This window comes from Stigmatopora argus, chromosome 6 (genome assembly GCF_051989625.1).
Source record: "Stigmatopora argus isolate UIUO_Sarg chromosome 6, RoL_Sarg_1.0, whole genome shotgun sequence".
Classification (NCBI taxonomy): Eukaryota; Metazoa; Chordata; class Actinopteri; order Syngnathiformes; family Syngnathidae; genus Stigmatopora; species Stigmatopora argus.
The window spans coordinates 20,971,085-20,985,456 of record NC_135392.1 but is presented as its reverse complement, the minus strand read 5'-3'; the positions used below and the strand labels follow the sequence as shown (position 1 = coordinate 20,985,456).

Below are 14,372 nucleotides of genomic sequence, written 5' to 3'. Positions count from 1 at the left end.
GTCTAATAATGGGACGCATGAACCGGAAGTTGGAAAAAAGGGGTCTCACCGCCCCGCTACGAGTCCACTGCCAAATTCACCAGCAAGCACTGTGCTGCAAAATGTTGACGTGGGATTCTGTAATGACGGTTGTGGTGTCGTGCATAAACTTCAGAGCAAAGGGAGAAGATTGTGCATGGCACAACAGAAAGTTAATGTTCCATGGCTTTTTTTTCTATGAAGAACCCAGAGAGAGTTATTTAGTTATTATTTATTTCATAAATAGTGTTATTTATTTCCTGTTTTTTCTGTGAAGAACTCAGAGAGGGTTATTTAGTTATTATTTATTTCATTAATAGTGTTATTATATGTTTCCTGACTTTTTTTCTGTAAAGAACCTGGAAAGGGTTATTTGGTTATGTGTGGCTTTCTGGAAAACAATAAATAAAAATTAAGCTCCCCTACGATCGTCACACTTTTTCTGTTACAAACTGACACCGGCCCCCCATCAGAGAAGGGAAAAGTTATGTGGCCCTCACAGGAAAAAGTTTGGGGACCCCTGGTTTAGATCATCAAGCATCTATATTATCATATAAAAGAAACAACATTGTACAATGGTACTCAGACCGCGGACTTGTAGCTTTTGGAATTTGCGCAATAATGTACTTTTCCCACTGTGGACCCCCTGGAGCACTGGTTCAGATAGATCACCTATCCAGTATACTTTCGCCAGTGCTGACTGAAGAATCATTAGAAAATTTTCCCTAGGTGTGTCAACTATCACTCCCTCAGGCGTGCAAAAATGATTCACATTCAATTTGCACAAGGCTCTGATACCATAACCAGCACTGTATTTGTTTCTCCCCTCAGCATTAGTTGAGCTGGAGCTGTGTTGTTTGAAGTGTTCCTGAGAATCCCACTGTTATGACGCATTTGCCAGACATCGGAAGGTCTGAAACGTACCGTATTTTCACGCCTATAAGGTGCGCATAAAAGTCAAAAAAATTCTCCAAAATAGACAGGGCGCCGTATAATCCAGTACGCCTTATATATGGACCAATACTAAAATTGTTATCACGATAAAATAAAATAAAACAGTCAATAGGACAACTACGGAAACCAGCCCCCGACTCTACTATTTTCCCGTAGATAAAGTACTGCGCAGTGACTGCTGGGATATAGAGTTCTTGTGCGCAACACCCACACGCCAAAAACACACTTTAAAAAGGCAACGGAAGCAAAACTGAGTTCGGTTGTACTTTATTTAGACATTTTACAACTTACTCTCGTCATCATCACCCACAAATCCATCAAAGTCCTCATTTTCTGTGTCCGAATCAAACAATTGCCCAAATGAGTCTTCCAAAACGCTGGGTCCCGCGGTTGTAGTTCTTAAGCCTCCGGGAATGACGGCAAGCTCTGAGTTATTATATATAATATATATACATAGTTCACAGTCTAGCTTTGAATGCTCTGTTGACGCCAACATTTAGCGGCAGGATTTCTTTTGTAAATACAGCCGAAATGACGGCCAGCACCAAATTAGTGTGGTCGCCAGGCGACCACATTAATTTGGTGCTGGCCGTCATTTCGGGCGACCACACTAATTTGGTGCTGGCCGTCATTTCGGCTGTATTTACAAAAGAAATCCTGCCGCTAAATGTTGGCGTCAACAGAGCATTCAAAGCTAGACTGTGAACTATGTATATATATATATATATATATATATATATATATATATATATATATATATATTATATATAATAACTCAGAGCTTGCCGTCATTCCCGGAGGCTTAAGAACTACAACCGCGGGACCCAGCGTTTTGGAAGATTCATTTGGGCAATTGTTTGATTCGGACACAGAAAATGAGGACTATGATGGATTTGTGGGTGATGATGACGTAAGTTGTAAAATGTCCAAATAAAGCACTCCCGAACTCAGTTGTGCTTCCGTTGCCTTTTTAAAGCGTGTTTTTAGCGTGTGGGTGTAGTGTCCTAGAACTATATTTCCCAGCAGTCACTGCGCACCGGAACCCGGAAATAAGCTGCTTCCGGTAGCCAGCGCTATTGCGTTTCGATATTTAATCCATATATAATATATATGCGTCTAATGAAATGGTGCGTGCTTTTTGTGTCTAAAATACAGAAATAGCACTCGTTACTGACACTGCGGCGTAAAAAACGATGCGCCAAATAGGCGTGAAAATACGGTATTTTGGGCTCACGCAACTATAGGGCGCTCTAGTGTCAACCAAAATAGGTATTTGTTTCCCTACAATTTGGACTTGTATCACTGGTTCATTTTTTGTTATAGATGTGACTATTGGCAACTGACCTTCCCCTGCAGGATTCACTGGGCACCCCTAATAATGGCCGAGGCTTGAGCTCTCCTTTTGTTCTTGGTGGACAGTTCCCCAAGCTTTAGCTGAGCTAGTTTTCTTTTCAGTTCTTTGTCTTGGTCCTTCAGCCATTGTTCATCCCGTATGTACTTTTTGATGGCATGCACCACGTGCTCAGACAGGCAATAAGAAGGATGAATAATGGAAAGTCAGTTTGACCAGAGGACTGCAGAGTTGTGGAAACTATAGTAACACAGCTAATGGGTCACACAATGAAGTTATAGAACAAGATGGTTGAGGATAGTTTAAGGACAGAACAATCTATTTGTGAGCAGCACTATAGCTGCTGTCGGCAACATGGAGACACGACTTCGTTATAGCCAATGAGAGGCCAGCAAGGTGTTGTGAAAGCAACTTGAACGTGATAGTTTGAAAAAAAAATACAGGAAGGGTATTTACGTTTCAGGGGGGTTGATTTTTTTCATGTTTCATAATTTGGATTGTTCTTCGTATCTTGAAACAAAAGGTATTCCATCAAAGATTTTTGTTACCTGAATAGTTCATATGTAGAAGCATTTGTAACTAGAGGTGCTACTGTATCTTACATTTATGCCATTGATGGCTGAAAAAAGTAGTTTTACAGCACCAGTGCTTGTGATGGAGCTACAGCATCTCACAAGTGTGTAAACCCCTGTCATTTGGACAATTTAGAAAATTCTATCTTTTCATGGGAGAACACTGAAATAATGACACTTTGATACAATGTAAAGCAGTCATTGTAGAGCTTGGATAATAAAGAAATTAATTGTATTTTCACAATAACTTACCACAGCAATACATGTGTAAAATGCTGCCAAGAAAATTGAGTAAACTTAAAGATAAAATCTCAAAATTAGCCCAGAATTGGGATCAATTAGGCATTTCCCCTCCCTGTGCAATGCGACTAGTTAGTGCAGGCGTGTCAAACCGATTCCGCCGAGGGCGGCAGTGAGTCCTGGTCTTTGTTCCAACCGATCCAGTGCCGACATTTTAACCAATCAGGTGTCTTCTAAAATAAGTAGCACCTGACTTTAATTAACTGATTACACTTGCAAAAGGTATCCTCTTGTTGAGTTGGAATGAAAACCTGCACCCACTGTGGCCCTTTGAGGACCAGTTTGACACCCCTGAGTTAGTGTGACAAAGTGTCAGGTGTGATTGGGGAGCAAATGTATTAAATTTGCCATTGTCACTCTCATACTGATAACAGGAAGTTTCCACATGGCACGTCATGGCAAAGAGCTCTCTGAGGATCTGGAAAAAAAGAATTATTAAGTCTACATAAAGATAACCTAGACTATAAAGAAGACTGCCAACAGCCTGAAATTGAGCTTCAGCATGGTGGCTAAGACCATACAGTGGTTTAACAGGCCTTGGCATAATCGACCAAAGTCAAGTGTGCACGCATAGCGTCATATCCAGAGGTTTTCTTTGGAAAACATAGGAGTGCTGCCGGCATTGCTGCAGAGGATGAAGGGGTGCAGGAATTTGTCTATAAGTGCTCAGACCACACTGCATTCAATTGTTCTGTCATCCCGGGAAAAAAGTATCTTCGAAGGACATGGACGCCCGCAAAAGGTTTGCTGAAGACGAAGGATATAGATTACGGGAACTATGTCCTGTGGTCTAATGAAACCAATATTTGGTTTAAATGGAGTCAAGCATGTGTGGTGGTAACCAGGCAAAGAGTACAAAGACAAGTGTGTCTTGCCTACAGTCAAACAAGGTTGTGGGAGTGTCATGGTCTGGGGCTGTATGCGTGTTGCTGGCACTGATGAGCTACGGTTCTTAGAGGGAACAATGAATGCCAACATTTAGTACTGTGGAATACTGAAGGAGAGCATGATCTCCCTCCATAAACTCAGCCCTGAAGCAATATTATAACATGATGAGGGCCCCAAACACACCTCCAAGATGACCACTGCTTTTCTAAAGAGGCGGAGGATAAAGGTGATACACTGGCCAAGCATGTTCCCAGAACTAAACGCTATTGAGCATCTGTGGGGCATTCTCAAACTAAAGGCGAGGGAGCGCAAGGTCTCCAACATCCACAAGCTCCGTGATATTATCATGGAAAAGTGCAAAAGGATTCCATCGGCGACCTGTGAAGCTCTGGTGAACTACATGACTAAGAGGGTTTAGGTAGTCCATGAAAATAATAGGGGTCACAAAAATATGGACATTTTGGGCCCAATTTTGAGAAGATCACTTGTGATGTACGCAACTTTGTTGGCAGCATTTCACACAGTCATTGCTGTTTTCAGTTTTTATAAGAATACAATAAATGTATGTCATTATCCAAGCACCAGAGTGACTAGTTTACATTGTATCAAAATGTCACTTCACTGTTGTCCCATGAAAAATGTATTAAAAATATTGCAGAACTGAAAGGGGTGTCCTCACTTTTGTGAGATATTGTATTTCCTACACAAGTATTAACCATTAACTTTTTTTCTGTGGAACAAACAACTAAAATGCTGGCAATTGCAATGAAACAGGATTGACGAGGTTGCAGCGTTCGAAAAAGCCTACCTTCGCCTAAATTACTGTTGGTAAGTAACGCTGGCTTCCTGATCATCAGCGAAATGGGATTAAACAATGTTTTGGTTTATTTTACTTGGAAAAGGATTACTGTTTGTGGCTCAGTGAAGTGAATTCAGTGCAGTCACCACTGAGGTGATAGTGGGACCTTAAGAGTTATACCCACAGCCACATTGTTTTTAGGTGACACATTCAGGTTGGACAGGTCTAAAGGTAGAGAGACCTGCAAGTGCAAGTGTTCCAGTTAGGGTTACCCAATGACCTCTGAATTTGCGTGACCGGACGTTTCGTCGAAAGACGTTTGGTCCCCGGACGTTTGGTCCCCGGACGTTTGGTCAACCAAACGTTTGGTAGAACGGACGTTTGGTAGAATGGACGTTTGGTAGAACGGACGTTTGGTCGCCGGGTTCGCTCGCTGTCAAATTATGGCTGAGTTTACTGTTGATATTTTGATATTAGATATTTAGATATTAAACTCACTCTCTCTCTTTCATGATTATAATTTTGAGAGCTGGTTTCAACAGTAACAACCCGGCGACCAAACGTCCGTTCTACCAAACGTCCGGTCGACAAAACATCCGGGGGCCAAACGTCCGGGGACCAAACATCTTTCGACGAAACGTCCAAGTACCGTGAATTTGGTCCCCCATCAGATGCAAATTGATTTAAAAATTATGTCAAACGCTTGTGCTACTTTTGTGTTGGATTTTCCTGTGATTTTTTGTGCACTGCTATCGTCTTTTATAGGTCAATCCAATGTCAACCCTTGACCATTTCAAAACTGGGTAAAAATGGGGTCAATTGTTTGTACCATGTTTGTCCCGAATTCTCATCTCATTTTCTGAACCGCTTTATCCTCATTAGGGTCACGGGGGGTGCTGGAGCTTATCCCAAGTGACTCCGGGCCAGAGGTGGGGGACAGCCTGAATCGGTGCCCAACCGATCGCAGGGCACAAGGAGACGGACAGCCATGCACACTCAAACCCATAGCTAGGCGCAATGTAGAGTGTTCAATCACCCTACCATGCATGTTTGGGAAATGTGGGAGGAAACCGGAGTACCCGGAGGAAACCCACGCAGGCCTGGGGAGAACATGCAAACTCCAGACAATGGACCGACCTGGATTTGAACCCAAGACCCCAGAGCTGTGAGGCCGAGGTGCTATTGTGTGTAAATTATTTAGTTAGTGTTGCTGCTGTTTTTTTAATATTTAAAATTATTTTTTAAATTTATCAATCTGAGATTAACCATGCACCCATCGGCGTAGGCTTGTTGAACACTCTAAATTGCCCCTAGGTATGAGTGTGAGCGTGAATGGTTGTCCGTCGCCTTGTGCCCTGCGATTGGGTGTCCACGAATTCAGGGTGTCCCCTGCCTGGTGCCCAAAGTAAGATGGGATAGGCTCCAGTAACCCACCCCCCCACAATGCTTGTGAGGATAAGCGGTATAGAAAATGGATGAATGAATGAATAATTGGGCAAACCCTTAATTACACATCCCATAGTGCAAGTTGACATCTATTTGCTTCCCACTTCTTACTGTCCTGGGTGGCAGGGGTCGGCAATAACTAATTGGTAGAAAATGAATGCAGTATATTGCCATATATCAATTATATTCAATTAGGCTTTCACGATGTAAATATATTTATGTTCATGCTGAAAAATAATCAATTGTTGGTCGCCGAACCAAAATTACTTCCAATAATTTGTGTGATAAATGTGATACATTTCCTGGAAACTTAGCGAGTTACACACCGATTTTCTTTAGTAAATTTGCAAAATATTAAAAACTGGATTTAGAAGTGAATTGCAATAATTTTCAATTATTGATTTCTATGGCAAACAGTTAAATATATGTATTTTCTGTGGCCTAAAATAAATATATTTATTTTGCGAGACAAATATATTTTTGACGTAAAAAATAATATTTTCCAGGCCCTCCTGGGTGGTCCCACAGCAGCCACTTTACTCTATTTGAAATACTATATATAAAATAATATTATCCTTTTTTTCAAATTCAAATGTCTCATCTCATCTCATCTTCTTCTGCTTATCCGAAGTCAGGTTGCGGGGGTAACAGATTCAGCAGGGAAGCCCAGACTTCCCTCTTCCCAGCCAATTCATACACCTCTTCCGGGAAGACCCCAAGGCGTTCCTGGGCTAGCCGGGATACATAGTCTCCCCAGCGTGTCCGAGGTGGGCCACGCGGCCTCCTCCCGGTGGGACGGGCCGGGAACACCTCCCTTGGGAGGCGTCCAAGGAGAATCCTGATCAGATGCCCGAGCCAACTCATTTGGCTCCTCTCGATCCGGAGGATCAGCAGCTCTACTCCAAGCCCCTCCCGGATGACCGAGCTTCTCACCCTATCTCCAAGACATCTTGCCGAGGAAACTTATTTCAGCCGCTTGTATCAGGGATCTCGTTCTTTCCATCACAACCCACAGCTCGTGACCATAGATGAAGGTGGGAATAAAGATCGACCGGTAAACAGAGAGCCTTGCCTTTTGGCTCAGCTCCTTCTTTGGACCGATGCAGAGTCCTCATCTCTGTAGACGCTGCTCCGATCTGCCTGTCGATCTCCCGCTCCATTCTTCCCCCACTTGTGAACAAGACCCCAAGATACTTAAACTCCTCCACCTGGGGAAGGACCTGGTCCCTGACCCAGAGATGATACACCACCTTATTCCTACCATGGTCTCAGATTTGGAGGTGCTGATTCTCATTTTGACCGCTTCACACTGGGCTGTGAATCGTTCCAGCGAGAGCTGGAGATCACGGCCTGGAGAAGCCAACAGAACCACATCATCTGCAAAAAGCAGGGATGCAATACTGAGGCCACCAAACCGGACCCTCTAAAGGCCACAGCTGCGCATAAATATTCTGTCCATAAAAGTTATGAACAGAATCAGTGACATAGGGAAGCCCTGGCGGAGTCCAACCCCTACTGAAAACCAGTGGCGGGCCGTCAGGGCCTTCAAGGCCTTCTCTGCTGGCCTAAGAAATATCTGAATCATATTACCGTAATTACTCGAATATAACACGCAGATTTTTGCTATATAATTAATTCCAATAGTTGGGGGTGCGTGTTATAATCAATAACTAATTTTTTTTTTTATTTTTTTTTATTTTTTATTTTTTTTGTGTCTTGTTACATGGCCCTTAGCCTGGTGCTTTTTCTTGCCAAATAAATTGAATTGAAATTGAATTGAATAAAATAAATTACAAATTTTCGATCGAAAAAAGCATTGTCAAACTCACTTTGACGCACGGATTTTACGTCATCTCGTAGAGCCGACGCACGGATTTTACGTCATCTCGTGAAGCCGACGCACGGATTTTACGTCATCTCGTAAAGCCGAGACCACCACTGCCCCCCTCTAGCCTCGTACCCGTCTCATTTCACCCTCTCTCAGTTCAGTGTTATAATCAATAACTAAAATAAATTACAAATTTTCGATCGAAAAAAGCATTGTCAAACTCACTTTGACGCACGGATTTTACGTCATCTCGTAGAGCCGACGCACGGATTTTACGTCATCTCGTGAAGCCGACGCACGGATTTTACGTCATCTCGTAAAGCCGAGACCACCACTGCCCCCCTCTAGCCTCGTACCCGTCTCATTTCACCCTCTCTCAGTTCAGTGTTATAATCAATAACTAAAATAAATTACAAATTTTCGATCGAAAAAAGCATTGTCAAACTCACTTTGACGCACGGATTTTACGTCATCTCGTAAAGCCAATCGGATGATGTGTTGTGGGAGGAAGAGGAAGTGGATGAAGGAAGCGTGGACGTTGATAGGATTCTCAACGAAGAGATGTATGAGAGGACAGACAAAGAGAGAGAGAGGAACTCTTCATTTGAAGGATTCTAATGAATAAATTTGTTTGAACAAAACAATCGTGAAACGAAGAAAAAAAGGTAAGATTTCTGATTTTCGTCAGCGGGAAATTTTAGGTGCGCACTATATTCGAGTACTGCGTTTTTCCAGATTTTTTTGGCCCAAAATTACCTGCGTGTTATTTTCGAGTGCGCGTTATATTCGAGTAATTACGGTATATTTTGTCCATCAATACGTACTTATTATTCCAAATGGTCTGTTAGCTTCCTTTCATTGCTTTTACCCCTGGTTGCACTGCTTCCAGATGTGTGTTTTCATATTGAAGCATTTAACCAATCACATTTCAGCCATTATTTGTTGCCAGATCAGATCTGCCTCAAAGCCTGCACAATCAGTTCTTGCGGGCTCTGCTGCATTAAACTAGACTGTTGCTTTTAACCAATCAGATTTCGAGTTGGCAACCCCACAATGATTTTTCATAGGCGTTAGCATTTTGCTGGCTGGGACATGTCATTGCTTTCACAAACTATGATTGGCTAGTAGGCGGACCAAAGCAGTACCGAGGCAGCCGAGATCGCAAACTCCACCCACTATGGCCGACAGAAGCAAAAAAAAATAGATTCTGTTTGCTCACAAAGCTATTTTCCAGACGGACTTTTTCAGGAAAAAAATGGACATCATTTAGAAAGGGCGGTCAACTCCGAAGCTAGCAAGCCTGTTACAGCCGGGAAAATGGTGTGTGGGGCACTTTCAGCGCGCTAACTTAGCTCCACAAGCAAATAGTATATTGTTGTTTTGATTTAAAGCCATTTTCAAAACGGACTATGCCAGAAATATGACAGGACAGGCTTGTCTTTCATTATTAGCTTCTATGGCGATAGGAAAGAAGGAAGAAAGAAAGGAGGATGGATATTGTGTAAAAAGGATTTTTGGTGAGTAAAATTACAAATATGGCTATATTCCTAAATAATATTTCAATTGTGGGCCAAGTTCTGATATCTGAAAAGCTCCGGTGTTTGTATTTAAGCTCCAGTGTTTGTATTTAATCACAAAATGCTGCTAGGAAGTGGATTTTACTCCAGTTTAATTTTTGGCGTTTCACCATTGACGTCCATCGCTGTCTTTTCCCGGGAAAAATCACCCCCCTGGCCTGGTTGTAATGTCTCAAAAGCTCCAGTATTTGTATTCAATCAATAAATGATGCTAGAAAGTGGATTTTACCTAATTTTAGTGCATTTTTTGTCATTTCACGTATGGACGTATCGACGTTCATCGCTGTCTTTTTATCGGGGAAATGATACTCCGGGCCCGGTTCAGATGTCTAAAAAGCTCCAGTATTTGTATTTAATCAATAAATGCTGTTTTTGGCTGGATTTTACCCCATTTTCGGGCAATGTTTGCCCGTACGCCATTGACGTTCATCGTTGTCTTTTCCCGGGAAAATCACCCCATTGCCTGGTTTTAATGTCTGAAAAGCTCCAGTATTTGTATTTAATCATGAAATGCTGCTAGAAAGTGGATTTTACCCCATTTTTGTGCATTAATTTATTGATTATTTTTTATGTGTCGCAGCTGTAGCTGCAGTAGAGGTTTTATAGCCATCAAATAGTTTTTGAGGGTTGGATTGATACGTTGAAGGCGCTACCAGAAAATGCACCGCCCGCCACTGCTGAAAACAGATTCGATACACTGCCGGCTAGGCGAACCAGACTCTCACACCGGTCATATAGGGACCGGAACCCGCGTATCAGGGGATCTGGAACTCCGTACTCCCGGAGTACCCCTCACAAGACTCCCTGGGGCGCACGGTTGAACGCCTTCTCCATGTCCACAAGGCACATGTAGACTGGTTGGGCGAACTGCAATGCCTCTGCTGAGGGTGTAGAGCTCATCCACTGTTCCACGGCCAGGACCAAAACCACACTGCTCCTCCTGAATCCGAGATTTGACCTCACGGCAGACCCTTCTCTCCAGTACCCTGGAATAGACCTTCCCAGGGAGGCTAATGAATCTGATTCCCCTATAATTGGAACACACCCTCCTGTCCCCCTTTTTTAAAAGGGGAACAAACACCCCAGTCTTCCAATCCAGAGGCACTCTCCTCGATGTCCACCCATTGTTGCAGAGACATGTCAACCAAGACAGCCCCAAAATATCCACAGCCTTTAGAAACTCCAGGCGGATCTCATCCGGGACCTTTCCACGTAGGAGCTTTTTGACACCTCAATGACTTTGACCCCAGAGATAAGAGAAGCCGTCCCAGAGTCCCATGGCTCTGCTTCCTCCTGGGTGTCGTTGGAGTTGAGGAGGTCTTCAAAGTATCCGGTCTGCCACCTCAGCAATAGAAGCGCAGAACATAGTCCACTCGGACTCAATGTCGCCTCTTCCCCTAAATGTGAGAAGCTCTGTCGGAGGTGGGAATTGAATCTTCTGACAGGGGACTCTGCCACCAGCCATTTCCAGCAGACCCTAATGAAATGTTTGCGCCTCCCGTGCCGCACGGGCATCCGCCCCCACCGTCGGAGCCAACTCATAACCATGTGGTGATCGGTTAACAGCTCCGCCCCTCTCTTTCCCTGAGTGTCCAAGACATGCGGCCACAGGCCCGATGACACAACGACAAAATCGATCATTAAACTGTGGTCTAGGGCATCGTGATGCCAAGTGCACATATGGACACCCTTATGCTTGAACATGGTGTTCATTATTGTCAGTCCATGACAATCTCATAAATCTACTGATATGAAATAAAATTGGATGGACGGACAGACCGACAAAGGTTTTTTCTGATTTTAGATTGGATGTTAGACAGGTGGAGAGGCCACAGCTGCCGGCAATCTTCATCAGCCACCTTTAAAATCCCGGTGGACACCCATCTTTTTGCCCGATCACCTTGGGTTTATTCCTCGTCAGTTGATTCTCCATGAGCTATTGGACTTAACCCGGTCCAGCAGTGTATCCAAGCACAGTGTTAGGGTTATTATTTGCTGATTACATTATTATATATTTGCTTGCAATGAAGAACGCTTTGTTTTACTTAGGATAATTGGTATACATTATATTATTTGCTTGCAATGAAGAATGCTTTGCTTTACTTAAGATAATTAGTATACATTACATTATTTGCTTGCAATGAAGAACGCTTTGCTGATTATTATTAGTATATATTTGCTGGCAATGAAGAAGAATGTTTTGAGGACCATCGACCTCTCACACGGTTGTTCACACTGTAGATCCGGAGGACTCTCATTTGTTTTGACTTCGACTTCGCACCAGGTGGTGATACCGCTTCCTCGGATCCGGAGGACTTACAGTTGTTTTGACTTGTGACAGTGTTGTCCACAGTCCTCCCTCGGGAAGATCCGGCAGACCTTCAATTGTTTTGAGAACTGAGATGCATGTTGTAAATCTTATGTAATAAATAAGCAAGAGAGGCATCGATTCGGGAGAATGATCTGGGACGGAGACGCGTCAGGATCGATTCTCTCTTGCAAGACCCCGGTTATGAGTCAGATATCTATTTTATTTGTGAGTGCATTTGGGAATGCCTAAAGGGTGAACCTATCACACAGCTTGTACACTTCCCCAGAAATCTACTGCCGAGCCACCTCCATACTACATGTCCATGAGTAACCTTGTGTCTGCCACCTATTCATGCTTCACAGATGAAATGCATAAAATCTTGGACCATCCGGTCCGGGGCAAAGTAACCGCCAAGCAACTCATCTTCAAAGTGCCGCCAATTTATCACTGGAATTTCAGATGTTAGCGGTGGAGATTGACTTTTATGACTAAGAGTTAAAGAGAAGTGTTCATCCCCCCAGGATCAGCTGGTCATTCATAACAAACCAACACCTTTAAAAGAGTTCACAAATCTGTCCATTTACATCAATAACCGGTCGTGTGACTGCAAGAGGCAGCGCCAGACGCAGCGGGACACCCCCTCGTCGCTACTGCCCAAGCCTGCACCTGTTCGCTCAGGGTGCCACCATCTTACCTAGGGATGACAAATTAGATCGCTACGGACACACTTCCTGGTTGTACTGCTCACGTGACTTCCTTTTTTAATTTGCCTACATGCAGGCAACAGCCTTTAGGAATGTACAATCCAGCAGACAATCCTTTCGATTAATACAATATCTTAGAAATTTCACGTGCGATTTTTCTTAGAATTTTCCCTTCAAAGTAACACATTTGTACTCCCTATTAAAACCGTGATTATGGAAGTGAAAATTGTGAATCAGGGACCGTCTTATACGAGAGGAATTGTAAAATGCAATGATTTTAAAGCAATTTTAAGGGTACGGCTTATGTGCGGAGGCGGCTAATATGAGAGAAAATATGGTAACCGATGATGAGCTCACTGTCCAGTTGGGTTTGACGATGTGCCACTAAAAAGCACTGCTTTGACGGAAAGGTTTTGTTTCATGGGACTCAGCACTGTGAGATGAGGGCCTTCTTTCTTTTCACTAGTCCTCGCACCATTGGTCCTTGTTCTGCCCTTGTTGCAAATGCACAATCTTTCCATAGACTGTATCCTCCCCATTAGAACTGCCCTGGAGCGAATGTTGCCATGTTAACTTCCTAAAATCTGACTTAGTGCCTGGCAGGTCCATCCAGGATCAAGAGAAGCCCAATTTGCCAGCGGTCTTCAACTGCAGACATGACCTTGGCCAGGTCTTCATTAAATATCATGCCGTTTAGCAAGAAGCTGTTGATGGTGAAACTAGCCGTGGATGAATGGTGCCACCACCTGGAAGGGTCGTCCTAGCCCTTATTGGTCCTGACTGACTATAAAAATTTTGAATACCTCAAGTGGGCCAAGAGATTCAACCCTCGACCAGCCAGGTGGACAATGTTCTTTTGTCATTTTAACTTCACACTGTTATATATCTGAGGTCCCCAGGATACCGACGCTGATACCTTGCACCAGGGGTGCCCATTTCGTAGATGGCGATCTACTGATATCGCATATTTGCCTGCCTAGAAATGGTCCTGACTTAATGCTGCAGAGGTGCTCGTAACAGATGTCATTTTTATTGTGTTTACACTTTATTTTCTCTATTAAACGGAATCTAATAAATGGGTGATTTGTATTCTTCAATATTTTTGCAACCACCTTTCACATGGTCATTTATGCTAGTTGCTGTCTATTGTTTTAAGACCCATCACAGGAAAAAATGCCTACAATCACTGAGTCAATTTGGGGTTGTCAGTATTTTCTGCAAATATTTTTTTTATTTTTTACATGCTGCAGTATAACATACATGCCAATACGTGTTAAATCTAAGAGGCCCTTGAAGCCAATGTCCAGTACTCTATCAAGTATCTGTTCCTATTTTATCTCCATTTTCTATTCTTATCCATTTTAACCCTCTCTGTCGAGCTGCATTTTCTCAACAAACACAATATAATAAAAAAAAGTAAATTATTACAAAACTCCCCTGTGGCACAATAAAACGGGCGAATCAATTCATAGACATTCAGGTTTTCCATTGTACAATTTGAAGCAATTAAAAAAAAGTCCTTATTGTGATTTTGGTTTATATGATGATGGAAGAATTTAGCTTATACGTTGAATGTGTTACATTTGTTTGACAAAGGTGTGTCCAAACAAATAGACTTTAACCA

At 42.9% G+C, this 14,372-nt stretch overlaps 1 protein-coding gene across 8 annotated transcripts in view; it reads left to right on the top strand.

Moving 5' to 3' along the window:
- Positions 1-14,372, top strand: part of phf2 (PHD finger protein 2) — a 153,725-nt gene that overhangs the window by 49,500 nt on the left and 89,853 nt on the right. For 2 of the 8 annotated variants that reach the window (XM_077602220.1, XM_077602218.1), the window contains exon 1: positions 13,353-13,589. The exons of the other annotated variants lie outside the window; for them this stretch is intronic. The gene's annotated coding sequence lies outside the window, so the exon portion shown is untranslated. Of the gene's footprint in view, positions 1-13,352; positions 13,590-14,372 lie in introns of those variants that run through there. 8 annotated transcript variants of the gene reach the window in all.